General features: G+C 54.8%; 3 non-coding genes across 3 annotated transcripts; all 3 read left to right on the forward strand.

Annotated features, from left to right (window-relative positions):
- The first annotated feature begins 1,050 nt into the window (after window positions 1–1,050).
- LOC148805549 (U2 spliceosomal RNA) lies at window positions 1,051–1,237 on the forward strand. The gene has a single exon (XR_016090201.1). It is a non-coding gene; the product is annotated as a U2 spliceosomal RNA (small nuclear RNA).
- Window positions 1,238–4,048: 2,811 nt separating this feature from the next.
- Window positions 4,049–4,237, forward strand: LOC148805550 (U2 spliceosomal RNA). The gene has a single exon (XR_016090203.1). It is a non-coding gene; the product is annotated as a U2 spliceosomal RNA (small nuclear RNA).
- Window positions 4,238–7,413: 3,176 nt separating this feature from the next.
- On the forward strand, window positions 7,414–7,604 carry LOC148805551 (U2 spliceosomal RNA). The gene has a single exon (XR_016090238.1). It is a non-coding gene; the product is annotated as a U2 spliceosomal RNA (small nuclear RNA).
- Window positions 7,605–13,913: the final 6,309 nt, after the last annotated feature.

Below are 13,913 nucleotides of genomic sequence, written 5' to 3' on the forward strand. Positions count from 1 at the left end.
GAAGGGAGGGACTAGTGTGGAAACAAAGGAGGTGTTAGCAAGGGGAAAGGAGAAGGGAGGGACTAGTGTGGAAACAAAGGAGGTGTTAGTAAAGGGAAAGGAGAAGGGAGGGACTAGTGTGGAAACAAAGGAGGTAGCATTGAAGGGGAAGGGGAAGGGAGAGACTAGTGTGGAAATAAAGGAGGTAGTAGCGAAGGGGAAGCCGAAGGGAGAGACTAGTGTGGAAACAAAGGAGGTGTCAGTGAAGGGGAAGCCGAAGGGAGAGGGGGGGACTGAGGGTCAATTAAATGTGCAGAAGGTAGAGGTTGTACAAAAGGGTCAACCTTTAGATTCAGGAGTAGTTGCTGGGTGTGCGCGTGTATCGTTTGATGTGCATCCAGCATGGCAGCAGTGGCTTGCGGATAATCGATCAAAATGTGCGGCTGCAGTAGAAGTTCTGCAAGGGAAATACAAGGGTTGCTGTATTGAATTTATGTCGGATGGGACGCTGCCGGTTAGTTATAGGATAACAGGGAGAACGAGAGAGGAATGTTTTTTGATAAGGGATGATTTGATAAAACATTGGGCCGGAAAAAGTGATAATTTTTGATTTATCAGACAGTGGGGAGGCTGAGTGCGAGTCAAAAGGGAAGGTTTAACACCGAGTTTGTTTGAGTTGGTATAATGGACGAGTAAAGTTTAATTGTGTAATACTTTGCGCTGGCTTGAGAATGGAGGGTTGGTCTTTATTTGCATAAGGGGCGGGTTTTTGACAAGGATGATGTATGTAATTTTGAGATTAATTTGTGCTGGTGGGGTTTGGGGTGGAATTTGGGATTAGGCGAACTTATTTGTTGAATCGAGTTATTTGGGTTTCATGGGAATCGAGTTTGTTTCATGGAAAGGGGAGGATTAGGTTAACAGAGTGCATCTTGAGATTATTTTGAGTGGGGTGGAAAGTTGATTTGCATAACGGGCGGGATTATGATAATAGATGCTTGTTAAGATTGGTGTTTTGGGATTTGGGTTCTAGGTTTTGAGTTTTTTGGATTTATGATGTTATGGTTTGCTGTATTTTGTTTTTTGTAATAAAAAAAAAAAAAAATCTGTTCTTATCAGTTTAATATCTGATACGTCCCCCATCGGGGGACCACATATTAAACGGATTTTTGGAACAGGGAGCTGGATCAGGAGCTTGCTCCGTCCTCTCCACGCATCGGCCCGGTATTGCAGCGCCTCCGGGAACGGTGCACTACCTTCTCTCAGCGGTGAAAAGACAGACGTAGCTAGCAAGCAAGCGAGGTGGACCGGAGCTCCTTCCTCTCCGGTCTCGTCTCTCGTCCATCTGTGTGTCTCTGTGTCTCTCTCTCTCCCCCTCCCCGTTCCCGTGCTCCCTCCGTGCACTTTCCCGCGCCTCGACTCTCTCGGCAAGCAGGCCGGCCCCCTTTTCGGCTCCCGTGCGTTTTCCCTCCAAAAAACTTAGTTTTTTCCTCCTTTTTCCAGGGAGGCAGGCGTGGCTTGTGTGTGTGTGTGTGTGTGTGTGTGTGTGTGTGTGTGTGTGTGTGTGTGTGTGTGTGTCCCCGTCCTTGCAGGCGGGCCCCTTTCGACAGCCGGCCGTTTTCCCTCCAAAAAACTTAGTATATACACCTTTTCTTTCTTTTTTTCGGCAGGCAGGCAGGTGTGTGTGTGTCCCCGTCCCTCCCGAGAGAGCGCTGCCCCTTGCCTCTGCCCGCAGGTGCCGACGGTCCGCTTTCGCTTGCAGCTCACTCGGCACGGCTGCTGCTGGTGGGAGGGGCCTAAGCTAAGGAGGCCGGCCGGCTGGCGCCCCCCGCGGCTGCGGTCGTTGTCGGGCCGTTGACAGGAGATCAAAGAGCAGGGCCCCCGCCCGGGACTGGCGGGCAGGCAGGCGAGCAAGCAGGCAGGCAAGAGAGGGGGAGAGCGGAGTCCGGGCGGCCGGCAGCCGCGTGCGGACCGGGCTCCAGAGGCGTCGGCCTGCGCCGCTGCGCGCCAGCCGGACGCCCGCGCGCCCGCCCAAGGCCGGCGTCGGGCATCGCTTCTCGGCCTTTTGGCTAAGATCAAGGTTTAAGCCGGCAAGCCCGCAATTCCGAGGTCTTAGTCCAGGGGGTCGGGAAGGCGACAGGAGGAATGCTGTGACGGAGACGACTGGATGGGGGATCGTGGAGTTTTGGAGCCAGAAGGATCGTGGTGACGAGAAGGGGGAACGGCGGTGGCGAGGAAATTGCTGTGGACAGGATTTGCTGTGCGGTGAACAGGATCGGAGGACGTCGGATTGTTTGGAGAGATCGGAAGCGGGCTGAGCATGGCGTTTGTTGCGATGGCCGGAATCCCTTGGGCGAGGAAAGAGTGGAGGAAGAACTCCCTGCGTTTCTCGCTTCGGAGCCGGGAAGGACCTGAAATTTGGACAAGGGATAAGTTTAAGTTATTTTTGATTCGGTTTTTTGATTTGCGGTTTGCGGAGGTGATGTGTTTACAGGATTTTGTTAAACGCGGAGTTTTTGAGTTAACTTTGGTGTCGGGGGATCTTTGCCTGGATTTGTGGAAGATGGTGCAAGAAAGGAAGGAGGAGGCTCCGTTGAACCTCTTCCATGTGGAGCCGATGTTTGCGGGACAATTGCTTCGCATGACAGTGTGGGTATCGGACCCATTCGTCTCGGAGGAGGAAATTGCCTCCTTTTTGCGACGATATGTGGTTTTACAAGCTGAAGGGAAGAAAGACTTGGACAATGATGGGGTCTGGGCTGGGAAATGGACCTTTTGGGTGCGGCTGTATATGGATATAGCAAGAGGAGAGGGGGTGGTTCACCCTCCAGCGTTTTTTGGAAATGGGTCCCGAAGGGGGTACCTGGTTTATCCGGGACAACCCCTAATGTGCAGAAGGTGTGGGGAGGGGGGTCATTATGCTGTGCAATGCACAACAGCGTTGTGCAGCCGGTGTCAGTCACGGGATCATGTGACAAGGGACTGTGTGTATGGTGTTCGGTGTCTTTCGGGTGGGAAGGTTGGATTTGGTGATGTGCATTGTCAAATAACCGGGACTAAGGAATGGAAGGGGAATGGGAAAAGGACCAGGGCTGTGGCTGCGAAAAGTAGGAGTGTGGAGAGTGTTCGTTTGAGTGATACAGATGGTGATAGTGAAGATGGAGTAAGTGAAAATGGTGCGGTTGAATTAGTGAGTGCGGAGAGTGTGCGGTCGAGTGCTGGATCGGAGAGTGGGGGGACGGTTGTGCGGAAGGGTGTTGTGGATGGGGGTGAGGAAGAGAGGCGATTGAGTTGGACAAGTTTTTTTGTGCCTTTGACAGATGTGGACCAAGACAGTAATGGGGTAGTGGAAAGTAGGAGTGTTGGGGGTGTACGGTTGAGTGATACAGATAGAGACAGTGATGATGACGGTAGTGGGAATGGTGAATCAGTGAAGGTGGAATATGTATGAAAAGAAAGGGAAGAGATGAGGGTGATTATGAAGGGAAGGAGGTAATTTGACTAAGGGGAGGGGTTATGGAGATGTAGTTTATTTTGGGTTTGGGAACTAATGTAAGTGGATACGGATGTGTTAAGGGTTTATGTTTGTTGTGTAATGGTTTTGGTTGCAGGTAGGATGTCATTAGTAGAAGGGGATTATGGGAATGTGGGGTTTTGGGGTTTGAGAATTCATGTTTGTGAATAGGGAAGTGTTTGGGGTTTATGTTTGCTGTGTAATGCTTTCGGTTGAAGTTCGGAGGTAATTTGCATAAGGGGTGGGATTATGGTGAGGGGGCTTTCTTTGGGTTGGAGAGCAACATGGTTTGGGGATTAACGAGAGTAAAGAAGGATGTGTTCAGGGTTTATGTTTGCTGTGTAATGGTTTCGGTTGTAGTTGGGAGGGTTAAGGTGATGGGGTTTGTTTATGTTAAGTTATGTATATTTTGTTACCCTGGATTGTCGTACGGGTTTGTCATCCTGGGTTGTTATGTGAAATGTGGACTGTAATGGTTTGAATGGTTCTGAAGTTTGGGGTATTTGAGATTTAGGTATGACATTTGGGGTTTTGGGTTATAATGAGTTTTGATTTACGACCTTTGTATTTTGCAATAAAAAAAAAAAAAAATCTGTTCTTATCAGTTTAATATCTGATACGTCCCCCATCGGGGGACCACATATTAAACGGATTTTTGGAACAGGGAGCTGGATCAGGAGCTTGCTCCGTCCTCTCCACGCATCGGCCCGGTATTGCAGCGCCTCCGGGAACGGTGCACTACCTTCTCTCAGCGGTGAAAAGACAGACGTAGCTAGCAAGCAAGCGAGGTGGACCGGAGCTCCTTCCTCTCCGGTCTCGTCTCTCGTCCATCTGTGTGTCTCTGTGTCTCTCTCTCTCCCCCTCCCCGTTCCCGTGCTCCCTCCGTGCACTTTCCCGCGCCTCGACTCTCTCGGCAAGCAGGCCGGCCCCCTTTTCGGCTCCCGTGCGTTTTCCCTCCAAAAAACTTAGTTTTTTCCTCCTTTTTCCAGGGAGGCAGGCGTGGCTTGTGTGTGTGTGTGTGTGTGTGTGTGTGTGTGTGTGTGTGTGTGTGTGTGTGTGTGTGTCCCCGTCCTTGCAGGCGGGCCCCTTTCGACAGCCGGCCGTTTTCCCTCCAAAAAACTTAGTATATACACCTTTTCTTTCTTTTTTTCGGCAGGCAGGCAGGTGTGTGTGTGTCCCCGTCCCTCCCGAGAGAGCGCTGCCCCTTGCCTCTGCCCGCAGGTGCCGACGGTCCGCTTTCGCTTGCAGCTCACTCGGCACGGCTGCTGCTGGTGGGAGGGGCCTAAGCTAAGGAGGCCGGCCGGCTGGCGCCCCCCGCGGCTGCGGTCGTTGTCGGGCCGTTGACAGGAGATCAAAGAGCAGGGCCCCCGCCCGGGACTGGCGGGCAGGCAGGCGAGCAAGCAGGCAGGCAAGAGAGGGGGAGAGCGGAGTCCGGGCGGCCGGCAGCCGCGTGCGGACCGGGCTCCAGAGGCGTCGGCCTGCGCCGCTGCGCGCCAGCCGGACGCCCGCGCGCCCGCCCAAGGCCGGCGTCGGGCATCGCTTCTCGGCCTTTTGGCTAAGATCAAGGTTTAAGCCGGCAAGCCCGCAATTCCGAGGTCTTAGTCCAGGGGGTCGGGAAGGCGACGGGAGGAGCGGACGAGGAGCGGACGAGGAGCTGGCGAGGAGCTGACGAGGAGTTGGAGTTGCTGTGTATCCGGGCCGGAGGACTGCTGCGTGAGGGGAGCGTTGGAGGCAGACGAGTCGGAGGATACCGGGTTGACGGATTCCTGTTCCTGGGAAGGCGGCGATGGGCGAGCGGAGTGGCGGAATGGTGGCGGGAGACCCTCGGTCCCGGGAGGGACGAATGAGGGACTCTGTGCGGTTTGTGCTGCGGGATTTGGAGGTCGGACGGACCTTTTTGGATCGAGCGGTGTTTGCACGTCGGATTTTGGTGGAGACCTTTTCTTTGAAGGTGGAGGATGTTTTATGTTTCCAGGACTTTGTGGGGAAAGGTACAGTGGATCTGACTTTGGCATCGGCTGTGATTTGTCGGAAGGTTTGGGAGAAGGCATTGGCAATCAAGGATTGTGAACCGCTGAATGTTTTTTATTTGGAGCCGCTGTTTGAAAGGGAGTTGAGGCCATTGCAAGTGCATGTGTTCGACCCCTTTGTGCCGGAGGAAGAGGTGCGATTCTTTTTGAAGCGGTTTGTTGATGTACAGGGTCCGGGACATAAAGTTTTTGATGCAGGCGGCTATTGGAACTGCAGGCGGAGGTACTTAGTCCGCTTCCGGGCCAGTGCGGGACTGGGGGGGGCCGTGGTGCATCCGCCAGCAAATTTTATGATTGGTGCGAGTCGTGGGTATCTGTTTTACCCGGGTCAGCCAGGTGGCTGTCGGAGGTGTGGTAAGGAGGGGCATGTGGTTGCAACTTGTCCATGTATAATATGTAGAAGGTGTGGGGAGGAGGGGCATGTGGGGGCAAACTGTAAGAAAGAGCCTGTGTGTAATCTATGTGGCGAGAAGGGGCACATGTATAATCGGTGTTCGGGAAAGGTTCGAACATATGCACAGGCTGCGTCAGCGGGGCCAGTGCCTTCGAGGGCGCAGCCGGGGACGGACAAGCAGGATACAGTCAGGGTTGCAGGAACATCGAGGGACGAGGAGGTGACTGGTCGGGTTGAGGGTTTGGGGAGTGACGATATGGATATCGTGCCAGAAACTGTGGGGACACCGGGAGAGGAGCTGGGAGAGGGGAGTCTGTCGCAGACTTTGGCGATGGTTGTGGGTTTGGCGGAGGCTTCTGGGGGGAAGGTTCAGGAGGATGAAGGGAAGGTGGGAGAAGGGTCTAAAGGTTTAGTGGAAGGGGTTTCATGGGCAGAAGTAATGTCTGCGGAAGAAGGAAGGAAGGAGGCGCAGGAGATAAGAGCAAAGCGGAAGTCGAAGAGGAAGCCGGAGGGGGAGGAACAACGGAGTAAGGCTAAGGGGGGTAGGATGAGTGTTGGTGACCCCAACCCCTTTGAGGTGTTGGCTGTGGAGGATTCGGAGGAGGACGGTGAGATGGAATGTTCGGGCAGGGAGACGCCAGGTCAGGCAAAGGTGGGGGATGCGACAGGGCAGACGAGTAGTGATGGGATTGGTACGGGATCACTAGGAGCAGAGAGTAGTGAAGGGGCAGTAGAGACACCCGGGGAGGGTGGATCTGGAGTAGTTCGGGACACGAGGCAAGAGAGGGAGGCTAGGGCTATAGAATTCCAGAAGGTGTTAGGCCGTTGGGCCATACCACGGGTAGATCGTATTCAGTGGTCTAAGGGGAAGGAGACTCCGTGGGACAGGGATGTAGATGAGGGGTGTAGTGCTGACGTTTGGACAGTACCCTGTAGATTGGATTGTAATGTTCGTGACGAGGGCATTATAGCGGAACTGCATTCCCGGGAGAGGTTTTATGACTCTCTAAAGTTCGAATATCAACTTGAGGGGTCTCGGGTGACGGCAGTGAGGGTGTCAGGAGATAGGGCGATAGAGTGTGCTAGGGCGTTGAATGAACTTCATGCAGCTTTGAAAAGGAGGAAAGAGCGGATGAAGGGGGGAAAGGGTGCGGAGGGGACGGGATGATTTGCATGAAGGGCGGGATTATGGATATGAGGGAAGGAGCATTCTGGTGTCAGTTTGTGGAAGGGTATGGGTAGAGACGTATTTTGGACTGTGGGCGAGGGCCGAAGGATGTTATTGCTTTGTTATGTATGTCTTGGGGGGTTTGACGTGGGTGGGGTGTGGTATGATATGAGGATATGCTGTGCGGGATGGTTAGTTTGTGTTACCCTGGGTGGAGGTATGGGTTTGTTATGGGGGGTTTGGTTTGTGGGATGGTTTGTTTCGTTTGTACATTTGTGGTTGTGTTGTTTATGTTTGGTGAAGATTGTTGAATGTTTGACCTTTATGAACTGTTTTTCAATAAAAAAAAAAAAAAAAAAAAAAAAATCTGTTCTTATCAGTTTAATATCTGATACGTCCCCCATCGGGGGACCACATATTAAACGGATTTTTGGAACAGGGAGCTGGATCAGGAGCTTGCTCCGTCCTCTCCACGCATCGGCCCGGTATTGCAGCGCCTCCGGGAACGGTGCACTACCTTCTCTCAGCGGTGAAAAGACAGACGTAGCTAGCAAGCAAGCGAGGTGGACCGGAGCTCCTTCCTCTCCGGTCTCGTCTCTCGTCCATCTGTGTGTCTCTGTGTCTCTCTCTCTCCCCCTCCCCGTTCCCGTGCTCCCTCCGTGCACTTTCCCGCGCCTCGACTCTCTCGGCAAGCAGGCCGGCCCCCTTTTCGGCTCCCGTGCGTTTTCCCTCCAAAAAACTTAGTTTTTTCCTCCTTTTTCCAGGGAGGCAGGCGTGGCTTGTGTGTGTGTGTGTGTGTGTGTGTGTGTGTGTGTGTGTGTGTGTGTGTGTGTGTGTCCCCGTCCTTGCAGGCGGGCCCCTTTCGACAGCCGGCCGTTTTCCCTCCAAAAAACTTAGTATATACACCTTTTCTTTCTTTTTTTCGGCAGGCAGGCAGGTGTGTGTGTGTCCCCGTCCCTCCCGAGAGAGCGCTGCCCCTTGCCTCTGCCCGCAGGTGCCGACGGTCCGCTTTCGCTTGCAGCTCACTCGGCACGGCTGCTGCTGGTGGGAGGGGCCTAAGCTAAGGAGGCCGGCCGGCTGGCGCCCCCCGCGGCTGCGGTCGTTGTCGGGCCGTTGACAGGAGATCAAAGAGCAGGGCCCCCGCCCGGGACTGGCGGGCAGGCAGGCGAGCAAGCAGGCAGGCAAGAGAGGGGGAGAGCGGAGTCCGGGCGGCCGGCAGCCGCGTGCGGACCGGGCTCCAGAGGCGTCGGCCTGCGCCGCTGCGCGCCAGCCGGACGCCCGCGCGCCCGCCCAAGGCCGGCGTCGGGCATCGCTTCTCGGCCTTTTGGCCAAGATCCAAAAGCGCGTGGCTTGACCGCGGCTGGAGGGCTTACCAAAAGACGAGAAGGGCGGAGGACGGGGAGAGCGGCGGACCCTACCGGAGGGGACTCCATTACGAGGAAGGCAACAAGGCGGCAACCAGGCGGAAGACACCCTTTGAAGACCGCGGAGTCCGGAAGATCTTGAGCCACCACTGGAATCGCTCTGGGTTGAGCCCAGGGGGTGAAGGTGGGGCTCCCAGATGACGGCAGCGAAGGGTGAGTTGCCTTTCCCTCTGGCGGCCGGGCACCCTCTGTCCCGTGAGGGGCAGATGCGGCGCACGGTGCGCTTCGTATTGAAGAGCCAGGAAGATGCGGCAGAATGGATGGTCAGGAGGACCTTCGAGAGAAGAATAGTTTTCGATTTGTTAGGAGTCAGGAAGGAAGACATCCTGTGCATTCAGGATTTTCAGAACAGGAACCTCTACGATCTAACGGTAACCTCGGAACCTGAAGTGATCAGGGTATGGAACAAGATAGAGCTTCTGAGAAACACGGAACCCTTGGCAAAATTTGTAATTGAACCCCTGTTCGCCCGTGAACTCCGGCCAATTACTGTCCATATGTTTAATGGCAATGTACCAGAGTCTATCGTCTCTATCTTTCTAAAGAGATTTGTAGATCTTCAAGGCGAAGGAAAAAAGGTCATGGATGAGGAGAACGTCTGGACGGCCAAATGGCGGTACATGGCGAGGTTCCGGACCTGTTTGATGACACCTGGAGGCGTGCTGCACCCCCCGGCTACCTTCACCATTGGCCCCAATAGAGGTTACCTTATGTACCCGGGGCAACCGAAAACGTGCAGACGATGTGGCCAGGAGGGGCACCTGGTGGTGGATTGCAGGACAGAGATCTGCAGGAGGTGCGGCCGAACCGGGCACGTGGCGGCGGTGTGCCACCACGCCTTGGTGTGTAACCTGTGCGGTGAGGAGGGCCACCTGTATAGGAATTGCCCAAAGAAGGTCCGGAGCTTCGCCTCAGTCGTCTCGGGAGAGGTGGAAGGGCAAGCAGGAACTCCTACACCACAGGGGAGGAAAGACGAAGGTCCTACTTACCTGGCAGACGACCCCGCGGAACAGGGGACAAGAGAAGGTGCGTCGTCAGAAAATTTAGAACCAAGTCCCCAGGAAGCTGCGGACGGTGAGGAGACGGAACATCAGAACCCTCCCGCTGATGGTCTGACACCTGCGGCGCCACAAGAGGGAGCCAGAGAAGAGGCATCCTCGGGCGGCGAGTGGACGCCTGTGGAGAACAAAAAGAAGAAGAATAAGAAGAAGGAAAAGAAGGGTAAAAGACAAAGAGAGTCCTCAGAAGAAGATGGCGAATGGGATGGAGACAAAAGAGTCAAGGAAGCATGGTCTCCCCCAGATGAAGACTCCATGACTTCTGATAGTGAGTCCGAGGGCCCTGAGAGTGTGTCGGTCGAGGGAGACGAGACCAGGGTGGACGGGGACTCTGTGGAAGGTCCAAGGGAAGAAGAGGAACTGGAACAGGATCCAGCTCAGAAGGAACCTGGCACCGGTCCAGAACAGGAGGTTGAAGAGATGGATGAAGAAGCGGAGAGACCTAACCCCCAGCCAGAAGAAGAAGGAGGAGGGGGCAGGCCCCCCCCTCCAACTGAGTCGCACTCCTCCTGGGCCGAGCAGGCCGGAGAAGGGGCGATGGGAACAGGGCTAAATTTCCAGCCTGAAAATTTAATCGACTCAGATGAGAGTGGCTCCATACCATTGAGCGGAAGGTCAGGTCCGGACGGAGAGTCCTCCTTTGTCCCGGCCTCCCCGTCGCTATCTGGGTTTTTCAGCCCTGGTAGCAGCACCGGTTCAGAAGATCCCCCGAGCTGACTTCAGTGAAGTTGAACCCCCCCCCAAGAATGCCGAATGGGCCCTTGGAGCACCCTGAGTGTAAGACTTCCTCTCCTTCCCCATGGATTACACCATCTGCTCGGTCAACGTCAGGGGGTTGAAAAATAAAATCAAACGTGTTGCGGTCTTTAAAGACTTGGCCGAGAGACGTTTTAGTTTTTGTTTTCTTCAAGAAGCGCACTTGGGGTCGGAGAGGGATGTTCTTGATTTTAAGAGCGACTGGCGCAAAGGGGACTCGTGGTGGAGTGTGGGGGGAGTGCATTCCTCGGGAGTGGGGATTCTCAGCGGATCGCCGAACTTTGTGGCTAGTGAGGCCACATCGGTCGTCCCTGGGCGCCTCCTAGTGGTAGACGGGGTATGGGACACAATGCGGGTCCGGCTGGTCGCCGTGTACGGGCCGGCGGAAAGGCGCTTACAGGCGTCCTTTTTAAGAGCACTTGAGCCTTTACTCTTCACTAATCGCTCCGTCTTAGTGGGGGGTGATTTTAACATCGATGTGAGTGATGTGCGTGGTTCGGGTGTGAGTGTTTTGTGCGAATTAATGCACCGGTTTCGTTTGCAGGACTGTTTTGAGGGAACTGGGCCTGCCTCTAAGGTTTATACCTGGAGCAACGGGCGGGACAGTTTCAGGCGATTGGACTACATTTTTACTACCTTAAAGGGTGTAGTCCAAGCTAGGCGGGTTGTCCCAGTTTGGTTCTCTGATCACCTCCTGCTGGCTGTAACCGTGATCCCTGAGGCTTCCACTTATAAGACCCGGTACTGGAGGCTGAACGTGCAGGTTCTGTCCGAGGCAGAATACCTAGCCCGGATAGCGAGCCTGCTGGGCAGCTTCCAGAGGAAGAGGTGGAGTTTCCCGACGGCGGTCCTTTGGTGGGAAGCCTGCAAGAAGGCTATAGCCAAGGCCTCCATAAGTTATTGTCGGCACAGGCAGTCTGTGGGTAGGGAGACTCTAGCCCGTTTACAACGGGAGCTAGAGGCGGTGTACGCGGCATTCAACGGGGGCGGTTCCTTCGATGCGGCTAAAGCCGCGGAGATCAGAACTCGTCTAAAAGAGTTTTGGTCTTCGAGGGCTAAAGACTTCCTGTTTAGGTTGAAGGGCGACCTGATTGAGAACGAGGAAAAATGCTCGTCCCACTTCTTCGGCTCGGTCCGAGCGAGGCAGGCAAGGACCAGCTTCGAGGCCCTCCGTCAGGCAGACGGCACGATGACGAGCGACGGGCAACAGATGGTGGAGTGTGCCTCGGAGTTTTATAGGTCCTTGTTCGCAGAGAAACCTGTAGACTCGAGCCGGTGGGAGGACTGGTTGACGGGCATTGGAGAGGGAACTAAGGTCGCCCCAGACCTGGAGGGGAGTCTGACTGCCGCCGAGCTAAAAGCGGCGGCTGCCGGCCTGCGTAAGGGAACTGCCCCAGGGCTTGACGGCCTGCCCACAGATTTTTACATTGCCTTTTGGGATCTGTTACAACCGATGCTTATGGAGGTCCTTGGTGAGATACTGCAGGTAGGGGAGATGGGGACAACTATGAAGGTTGGGGTGTTGTCCCTCATCTTCAAAAAGGGTGAGAAGACCGATCTGGAAAACTGGAGGCCGATCCAGTTACTTTGCACCGATTACAAGATCCTCGCTAAGGTGCTGGGTAATCGACTGAGGAAGGTTATGCCAGATCTGGTCTGCAGAGACCAGACCTGCAGTGTCGAGGGCCGGAGGATCGTTTGGAATCTCCACCTCATCAGGGACACGGTGGCATGGGTAGAAGACCGCGGACTGGCGCTCATGCTGGTCAGCCTCGACCAGAGTAAGGCTTTTGATAGGGTCCACCATGCTTTCCTCTGGGAGGTGCTGATACGGCTGGGCGTGGGCCACACCTTCGTCAGATGGATCCAGACCCTGTATAACGGAGTCGTGTCTCGGGTGAGTATCAACGGGAGAGTGGGGGCCGGAGTGCCGGTCGGGTGCGGGGTGAGGCAGGGGTGCCCCCTGTCTCCCCTGCTTTACGTCCTCTACTCTGAGCCCCTCCTCCACGTGATAAGTAAGGACCCTCTGATCGAGGGTGTGGTAGTCCCAGGCAGCGGGGGTGAACAGGTGAAGGTCGCGGCGTATGCCGATGACATCTCCCTGTTCCTGACGTCTGACAGTAGTATTTGCCGGGTACTTGAACTGTTGGACGAACACTCAGCCTGCACTGGGTCCCGTTTAAACAGGGACAAGTGCGCAGTCAAGTACTTCGGCAAATGGAGGGACAGGAGAGAAGAGGTGGGCGGCCTCCCCCTGGAGTCGGGCCCAGTAAAGATCTTGGGCATCCGTTTCCACTCGGGCGACTCCGCCAGGTTGAACTGGGAGGACAGGTTGCGGAAAGTGAACCAAAAATTGGGTATGTGGCAGGACAGATCACTGTCCTACTCTGGTAAGGTGTTGGTTTTGAAAGTGGATGTCCTGCCAACTTTACTATATCTGGCCAGGGTGTTTCCGCTGCCTGTCTGCCTTAGAAGAGACCTGGTGAGAGCCGTCTTCCGCTTCATTTGGGGCGGAGGATATGAGTATATCGCCCGGGTGGAGATGTGCAGACCAATTGAGGAAGGGGGGAGAACCGTCCCAGATTTGCCGGCTAAGTTAGACACCCTGTTCGTGGCGGGTCTGTGCAAGACCCTCCACGAGGACCCCGACCACCTGTGTGTCTATTTTATAAGGTTATGGCTGGCTGCCACTGTGAGGCACCTTGTGGTCTGGTCTAATAGGACACCCAGCGCTGAGCAACTGCCCCCGCACTACGGGCACGCTAGGAAGTGGCTGAGAAGGCATCCTGAAGCCAGAGAAGGGCAGGCCTTACTAGACCACAGGGCCTTGTACAAAGCAGTGGTGGCAAGGACGACCCCAGCGGTGGTTGGGGTCTCAGAGAGGGCTTGGCGGCAAATCCAACCCGCGGGCCTAGATAACAGACTCAGGGATCTAAACTGGCTCGCCCTCTGGAACCGCCTGCCCGTTAGAGAGACCCTCCACAACCATGGTCTCTCCAGACACAACAGGTGTCCTCGTCCGGATTGTCTAGAGCCTGAAACAGTCCTGCATGTGTTCTGGGGGTGTGTGTTTGCACAAAGGGTGTGGGGTTTGTGTGGAGATTTGTGTTCACGAGTAATGGGTGATTTGGTGCTGTCCAGCCACACAGTTCTCAAAGGTGTCCCGGGGCCCCGCAAGTGGAATCGTGCTTTCCTAGTGTGGCTGGTGATCAGTCTTGTTAAGTTTTATCTTTGGGCCTCCCGGAAGGAGTTGATCAGCCACGGAAGGGGAGACTCAGCAGACAACATTGCCTGGAAGGCGCGGCACGACGTCGCCAGACGTATCCAGTGGGACGTCCGGAGATGGGGTTTCGCCGCGGCAAAAGAACGTTGGAAGGGGTTGTTTTCATTGGGGTGATTTTGGTGTACAGTTTGTGTTCTTTAGGGGACTTGTGTGTCTGTAATTTGTATTTCTAAGAATATGGGAGCAATAGGGAATTTGGGGAGGGGCTGGTTTTGCATAAGGGGCGGGATTATGTTAATGAACGGTTTATGTAAGTTTTATGTAGTTTGGGGTTCTATTGTTTCCAGATGATAATGATTTTGGTTTG

This window comes from Atractosteus spatula, unplaced genomic scaffold (assembly GCF_055471065.1).
Source record: "Atractosteus spatula isolate fAtrSpa1 unplaced genomic scaffold, fAtrSpa1.hap1 Scaffold_7, whole genome shotgun sequence".
In the NCBI taxonomy this organism is placed as follows: Eukaryota; Metazoa; Chordata; class Actinopteri; order Semionotiformes; family Lepisosteidae; genus Atractosteus; species Atractosteus spatula.